General features: G+C 55.5%; 1 long non-coding RNA gene across 1 annotated transcript; it reads left to right on the top strand.

Moving 5' to 3' along the window:
• The first annotated feature begins 6376 nt into the window (after positions 1 to 6376).
• LOC108177673 (uncharacterized) lies at positions 6377 to 8044 on the top strand. Its single transcript, XR_001794436.3, has 2 exons — positions 6377 to 6559; positions 7110 to 8044. It is a non-coding gene; the product is annotated as an uncharacterized lncRNA (long non-coding RNA).
• The last annotated feature ends 229 nt before the right edge of the window (positions 8045 to 8273 follow it).

The raw sequence follows: 8273 nt of genomic DNA, 5'->3' as shown, positions 1-8273 counted from the left end.
GATCTAGTTCACTTGAGAAGGGACAGGTTACAGTGTATCCTGACTCCTTTGGTGGCCTGATGTGTTTTTGGTAACAGTGCACAGAAGATCTGCTTTCATAGTCTGGGGTGTGGTGGGAGAACAAGAGCTTTCTCTCACTAAGAGTTTAATAAGAGAGGAAAGGAAACATGCCAGATCACCAGTTTCAGCTATGAGGAGCTGGGGGCAAACGTCTCATTAAGACCTAGTACCTGGTACTTACAAGCACTCACTGAATTTTGGTTTAATTGGAGGAATGCTTTGGGCAAAGCACTTTGGCTGCTCTCACCTAAGATAGATAGAAAAGAAGTGAACCTGAATGAGGATTATAACACATACACACACACGCACACACACACCCCACAAGACTAGGTTTTGAGAACAGTTGACGGAGAGGCTTGCAGCTGCCCCTGCTGAGAAATGTCTTGGTATGGGTCCTGCTCCCGACAGTCACCTGCTCGACACAGAGCCCTAAGTGCTATCTTTTACAGAGGAGAAGGTGGGGTTGGTGAATACGAGAACTCAGCAAACTCTCTTAAGAACTGTAAATTCTACTCCCTGCGTCTGGGAGCCAGCATGCCAAAGAACGCTACTCGAGAGGCTGCTAGGAACCAGAACCGGTCATGATTCATCTGGAAGGCAGTTCTCTTGGAGAGAACTGCAAACAGACGCTCCAAGGTCTGCTGCGAAATGAATTTTAGGGCAACCGCACCCTTTTCTCTCTCTTACATTGTTGGATCTGGCTCATCCCCTGCTCCCCATATGGGTTTCAGATGGCCATGGGCTTACGCGGAGTCTGCCTTGCTGGGACTGGCTCTGAAGCCGGGCAACTTAAGAGAAGTGAACAGAGACGCTTACGGGAGAAGGACTGGGGTCCCACCCCAGTTCTTAAATAACTCTGGAAAAGAATCAGACACCACAGAGGTTTAAAAATACCTGTGCCCAAGCTCAGAGCAGCAGGTCACTTCATGACCTATTCCCAGAGATGCCACAAACTGGTCCTGGGTGGGGACACCTCGTTCACTTTCTTTACAGCACAGAGCAGAAGGAAAGTGCACTGTGGGGCCAGGGAAGCCAGATGGGGAACGGAACAGGACGAGGACCCCCTACAACAGGAAATGGGATGAAATCCATGCACAGTTCTGCATAATACACCTGTCATGAGTTTTCTCAAGACTCCTCGTATGTACAGATTTCAAAATATTTTGCACCAGAATTAACTTTTACTTCTTAAATTTTAATAAATTTACGTGAGGGAGAGAGAGTGCACATGAGAGAGAGAGAGCACCATTTTGGGACAGTTCTCATATGCTGGTTCACTCCTCAAAATGCCCGCAACAGCTGGCTGGGCCAGCCTGAAGCTGGGAGCTGAGAATTCAATCCAGGTGTCCCACGGGGGTGGCAGGGACCCACGTACTTGAGCTGCTTCCCAGGGTCTATGTTGGCAGAAAGCTGGAATCAGGAGCTGGAGCCTGGTATGCACCCCAGGCACTCTGATATGGCGCACAGGCCAAACACCTGCCCCTAAACCTGCCTTCTAATTTCATTCTCCATGAGCGTTTTGCAGTACTCTTGTCCAGGTTTGTCCCAGCCCGCTGTGGACAATGTCCTGCAAGACAGCGAGGTTGCTCGCCCTACCCGTGCGAGCACTCAAGCCCCAGGTCCCTCCAGTCCCACCCCACGCTTTGCCCACACTCATGAAGTGATGGGGCGTTCTTTCCTCTCCAAAGCAGCACCCCGCCCCTCTGAGTCCTCCGGTGCTCGGTGCTCCGCTTGCCCCAACTGCGTTATCCAGGGAAGGCGGGGGGGGGGGGGGGGGGGTTGGGTGTGGGAGGTGGGGTGGTGGGGGCAGCTGATTTCCTGCGCGGGAGAACAGCAGGGCCGGGGCTGGCCAGCAGGTGAAGGCAGTCTTAAAGACCTGAGACGTCCTCCCCGAGGGCAATGACCGCGATAAGCAAGGAACTCTGCACGCTGGTTTTAAATACAGAGGAGGAGGGGGAACATTGCGACTGCAACCCTGTGCTCTGGGTTAGAGGCGGGGTCACGTGGTTCTTTTCCAGGTGCAGCGGTCGCCCTTCTGGGCCCGGGCTTGCCCACTCTCCGGGTCGGAGCTTGCTCTCCCTTCTAGGGCGGGGCGGACTGAAGCACTGACGATTGGCTCCTGAAGCCGGAGTTCCTGGGGAACTCAAAGCTGCCATTTCCCGCTCCTGCTCCCCCTGGCTGGACACACTTCGGTGGGAGGGTCCTGGGGCTGCGTCCTCTCCGCGCCCCCAGCAACCTGCGCCCGTCCCTGAACCACTCAGGGGCCTTCAACTGCTGGCCTGTCTTCGACCACTACATAACTGTTACTCGAATGGATGAATCCAACAATGCCCCTGGCGGTGGCTGAAGGGCAGGTGTGACCACCAAGGCCTGGAGGAAAACCTCGCAGATCAGAGTTCAGCAGGAGGACAGGAATGCGGGGCCAGCAAAAGGGCCCCAAATGGGCTTGCCTGTGAACAGCAGAATACAGAGCAGAGCACATTCCTTTCGCAAAGAAAAAAAAATTCGTGTCCTGCCAAACAGGTCTGGCCAGACTCTGCCAAGGCTCCCCTCCTTCTCGCAGGCTTGCTGTTCTCGGGTTTTCATTCATCCCCTCTGCAACTTCAGGCTTCTCTCGCTAGCGCTGCCCTCTCAGCGGTGGGGAGGCGATGCCTGTGCCATCCACCCTGGCTTCCTTCATTTTCATTCTGATGTCAGTACGCGCGTCAGTGCCCTTGTCTGCCTGGGAAACAGGTCTTACAGGGGCCGCTGGCAAGTCCAGTCTCTCTCTGGGTAATTTTCTCTACAGAAAACAATTCAGGACTCCCTAAATCTACTTCTTGTGGTAGGAACTCAATTTTCCATTCTGGGTTCTCCTACACTGAGAGCGTACTTTGCAAGCCTTGGGAATGGTGGTGAGCAAGTGGGAATCCAACGCCTCTGCTAGCCTTTGAGGAGTTCACCAGCTAAAGGAATACTATGTAAAGATATCTCCTGAATTCTAGTTATTTGTGTTTCTGTGTCTTCCCCTCACTCCATTGTGGGCTCCTTGGGTGGGGCCTCAATTGCCAGGGCCAGCCCTCATACAGCCTGCTCAATGAGCAAGAATGCAACTGAGCATCATGCAATTTCGGTCACCTAGGCATAGCAGAGAGGCAGGAGGCCTCCTTAGCAAAGTGTCTGCTCCAGAGTGATCCCAAACGTTCGCTCTGGCCCTCAGCCTGGATGCAGGCGTCTCTTCCAAGAGGGCTCTTCTAAAGAGCCTCAAGTGGCCTGGCCCTCTGCATCTCATCCACACGGCAGTGTTCTCACAGCCCACCCAGAATACAGCTGGCAAGATGTCAGCCCAGCAACGCTGCTGTCCCAGAGCCTGTGCGCTTCCCTTCCCATCCCTTCGGGGATTCAACTGAACCCAGAAGGCAGTGTTGAATTTGAATCCTAAGAGAATTCAGGAAAAAAATGAGTGAAGGCGATGGATCTGGACCCCAGCTGCCTCGGCCTCCTTTCACTCTGTGAAACCTGCTCTCTGAAGAGCGGGGCAGCCAAGCAAAGTTTCAGATGCACGTCCACGGAGGAAAGAACTGAGAAATCTCCTCTAACCAAGTACATCCATTTTTCCTTGAAGAATTGCCAGGCACCAGCCTCGATCAGCCCACAACAGCTGTTGTGCAATTGCTATTACATCCTTTGGTGAGCGGTGGGCTATTGCTTGGGGTACCCACATCCCATATCTGAGTCCTGGCTACTCTGCTTCTGATCTAGCTTCCTGCTAATGGGCTTGGCAGGCAGTGGATGATGGCTGAGGTGCTTGGGCCTGTGCCACCCATGTGGGAAACCCTGATGGAATTCCTGGCTTCAGCCTGGCTAAGCCCTGGCTATTACAAGTGTTTGAGGAGTGAACCTGTGGATGGACTCTCTCTCTGGTTCTCTCCCTCTCTCTCTGTCATTCTGCCTTTCAAATACATAAGTAGATAAATCTTAAAAAATCCTTTGTGTGTGTGTGGGTAGGTAGGTGGTAGTTATTTAGCGAAGGGATATAGGAAATGCTAAAAATTGTTTAAAATAAGTACATTCTTTCCTTTAGCTTTTGGTGTGATATTCCCAAATTGTTGAGTCTCCAGGAAAACGAGAAATTTAAGAAAGGTCCTAAAATTTGAGCCCAGCTTTCCTTGCACACTTCATACATCACAGCCCTGAAAGAATGCCATTGTTTCCCTCAACTGTACGCTTTAAAAGACGGGACTGTGTCCAGGGACATAGCAATCGGGCAGTGCTCTACAAAAGTCGCATTTGTTGGATCTGTCAGTGGGAAGGAGGCGAGCACCCAGCCTCAGCTTCACCCAGCCCACGGCCTGACCTCACCAGAGTGGCTGTCAGAGGCTGGCCATGGGAGGAACAGGGGTTCTCATGGATGCAGGGGAAAACAGGAGAGCATCCAACAAGGGCTGTATGCCCAGTGGACCAAGAACTCCAGAGGCACTGAAGTGAGACACTCACGGGTGGATGGAGGACCTCCACGAAGAGACTACCCTCTGGCTGCCAGGAACACACACGCCACTCACACAGACGCCAGATAGCAGCCTGTGGGGGCAGGGCTGATGCGGAACTCAAGGCCTGCCCCAACCCCTGGCATTATTTTTTGCAATTCGAAGGCAAAGATCACTCACGCGGTATTTGCATGTAGCTGGCTTCACCTGACCAGCCGCATAGAAAAATCCACTCCTGGAGGCTGAAACTCAGGCTTCAAGGGTAAAAATTCTGGGACAACTCCTAACCTCTTAATGCGAGTAGCTGCCACCCAGGGAAAGCAGAGGCGGGCCGCCTGGCGGCACTGGGCCAACCACTGCCGGGTGACCCAGCAGCGGGCTGCAGGTGGCCCTGCCCATCTAATTACTGCCCTCCCGTGTGTTTAGTCAAGAATCCCCTCCCCCAGACCAGTAGTGACTCACTTCCTTTTGGAAAATGCCCTCCACGATGGCACAGTTCCCTCTTCTCCTTCAGGGAGTGCTCTGCCCAAACCATCCGCAGACAGCATCCGCAAGGGCAGGGCCACACCCACATGGTCTCACCGCTGAGTAATGGGGCTCGGTGCCCAAGGAGACTCCAGCCTGGAGCCCGCTGCGCGGTCCCCACCCTGCAGAGCGCTTCCCGCTCCCCTGGGGTGGGGTGGGGGGAGTGGACAGGGGTGGGTGGGTTTCCTGTATTCCAGAGCCGGTCTGGGGCTCTGCGGAGCCAGGCTGGGGCCGCACCACCCTTCACCCAGCTCGGCTGAGTCTCTGGTTTCCGTTTGGCAGAGCGCGACCGAGCTGGCTACCGCAGTGCTCGGAGCTGGAAGAAGCGCCGTGGCTCTGAGCCAGGTACCAACGGCACGTCTGTCTGTCCACCACCTGCGGCCAAATTAATCTGGGAGTGGGACAGCCTGCTCTCCCTTCCTTCCCGTCTCTTTCTGGGCTCACCTATCTAAGAAGATAGCAAGAAGGGAACTCCATGTAGTCTGCCCCGTGCCTGCCCCAGCCTCTCCGTTCCAACCCCCAGCAACACTGATTTATCAGGGAAGCAGAGATCCCTGTTCTCTCCGCAGGACGACCCTTGCCGTCGGGCTGGCAAACAGGAAGGCCGGCCGCAGCACAGGGGCAGGCGAGGGGCGGGGAAGGGTTTCCCTCAGGAAGGGAATCCTCCAGCTGCCCAGCCCGCCGGGAGGAGGCCCCGAACAGCGGGACGGAGCTCAACCCGCAGCCGAAACCCACACCGACACTCGCCCGCCAGAACAGGGGCGAGAAGCGGAGTTGAGATAACTCGGGAGACTAGTGGGAAAGCAGGAAAAGTGGAAGCAGAGAGCGGGACACACAAGGGAGGAGGTCGGAGGTCCGGGATCCCCAACACCGAGGTCCCGCGGTAAAGCGCAAGCACCCCCTCCTCCCGCGCCCACACCCTCGCCTGGGTGTGGCGCGCAGCCGAGCGCGGAGAAGCGGATCCCCACCGCCGCTCCCCAGCACAAGCCCCCCATCGTGCCCGGACTCCCCGCGCCGCCACTTGGGGGGCTCCCCTGGGGGCCACATCCGGGCTGGCGACGGCCCGGGAGGGGCGGGCGCGCGGCGCCGAGCGGGACTCACCTGGGCCGGGAGCCGCGGCGGGGAAGCTGGGCGAGCTGGGTCGCGGGCGGTGAGGGGAGCCGCGGGCTAGGCGCCTTTGTACGTGGGCCGGGCGCCGGGGGGGGCGGAGGCGCGGGGCCCGCGCGCGAGCGGGAGGAGCCTGGGCTGGCGGTCGGTGTCTCCTCCTCCTCTTCCTGCCCCCCCACCCCGTCCCACCTCCCGACACACCCGCAGGGTGCACACTCACACCCGCGGCACACACACACGCCTCTGCTCGGTCTGCAGCGCGCCTCGCCGCGGCCTCCCTGCCCCCAGAGAGAGAGGGCCCTGGCGTGAACCTTGCAGTAGGAATGCGCCTACTCTGGAGTGTTTCAGGACATCCCCGCCCTGGGCCCTGCCCTTCCTTTCGGGTTTGAGTTTAGAAGGCGGTGAGTGGAAGTCAGAGCCTGCAGTCCCTCTGCGGGTGGGGCACGCTGGCTCCGCACCGGAGGGAACCTTCGGGTCTGGGAATTGCTTTCCGAATGTTGCTGTAGCCAGGAGCGCGGGCAGTGCTGTAGCTGATGGCACTCGGCCCTGGCCGTTCTGATCAGGCCTGGGGTCTCCGGCGCCCGCCCGCCCGCGGGTGCTGTTTGGCTTGCCTGCTGCAGAGGCGGTTCAATCCCTGTTGTTGAACAAGGGCGGGATTCACTCGCCCCTCCTGGTGTGTGGCTTCGCTTGTTGAACAGTGGGGTTTCGGTTGTGGTTGGTATTGCCAGCCACCTAAGTTTCCAAGCCTCCTTTTTGCTGCTTGACTGGGCTTGCTTGGGCCTGAAAGTTCTTCAGGAGAAATTTCTAGAAAGAATTTAGAGAAAACCTAAGTGTTTCCTAGCAGTGACCCCCATTTATTTTAATTATCCCTTAGGGTTCCATGCTAACTACTGGCAGCTGTTGGTGGAAAAGAGCTTGGTCCCAAATCCTGGGTTTTTTCTTTGTTCCCAGGGGAAGTTCTGGGAGGAGTGAGTGATCTGAGAGGAATGAACCAGGTCGGGGAATCCTCCAAGCGACGCCACGTGACTCATCTTGGCTGCTGTCAGAAACACCCAGCTTGGTTTGGAGCCCTCACTGCCCCTGTGTTCCGGCAACCTTAGTGCTGACTCCTCATGGGCAGCTCAGCAAGATGCTCCCGAATGCTGCTCCCCAGGCCCCAGGTCACAGCCACCAGTCCCTGAATTTGGAATGAGAATGACTAAGTTTGTATACTCCTGTTCATTTGGTTTCTTCATTTGGTCCACAAACCTTTAGGAATACTCAGTCTATTTCAGGCTATGGGGATTCAGCAGTTAAAGAATCAGTGCTGGGGTTGGTGTTGTAGCACAGATTAAACCAAGGCCTGCAGTGCTCGTGTCTCATAAGAACGCTGGTTGGAGTCCCAGCTGCCCCGCTTCCCAGACAGCTCCCTGCCAACGCACCTGGGAAAGCAACAGAAGATGGCCCAAGTGCTCCATGTGGGAGACCTGGAAGAAGCTCCTGGCTCCTGGCTTTGGCCAGTCCTAGTCATTGCAGCCATTTGGGAGTGTGAACCAGCAGATGGAAGATCTCTCTGTCTCTCTAACTCTGCCTTTCAAAGTAAGTAAATAAATAAATCTTTAAGAAAAAAGAAAATCAGTCTCTCCCTTCAAAGAGCCCCAGGTAAAATCCCGTGTGATTAGTGAGTGGCGGAGGATCCTGTCAGTGCTAGAATGTTGAGGAGGGGCTTCCAGGTCCCTTTGGACAGATCACAGAATGATTTCTGGAAAAGGCAACGTTTGCTAGAAATTTAAAAACTAACAGTTATTGTGACATTTCAACCTATAAATTCTTATGATCTGATTGTAGAAGGCTTGGACAATGTAGCAGTTTCAGAAAGAAAATAAAATCATTTGTAAACGCATGAACTATTCGTTCACCCACTCTTCCTTTTCCACTCACGTCACTGTTCAGGCCTCGCTTCTGCAGCTCGCTGCTAGGACTGTGCGGACTTGGAGGCGCTGGCGGGTGCAGCTGCACAGGGGAGCTGAGTTCGGAAACACCGAGCGTGGAGGACACAGTGGGGAGGTGCTCAGCAGCATGGACACTGCCCCTGCTTCCTGTGCTTTAAAGGTTTCGTTTATTTATTTGGAAGTC

The sequence above is a fragment of the Oryctolagus cuniculus genome, chromosome 7 (genome assembly GCF_964237555.1).
Source record: "Oryctolagus cuniculus chromosome 7, mOryCun1.1, whole genome shotgun sequence".
Lineage (NCBI taxonomy): Eukaryota > Metazoa > Chordata > Mammalia > Lagomorpha > Leporidae > Oryctolagus > Oryctolagus cuniculus.
Note: the sequence above shows the minus strand (reverse complement) of the source record. Positions and strands in the feature narration are given on the sequence as shown.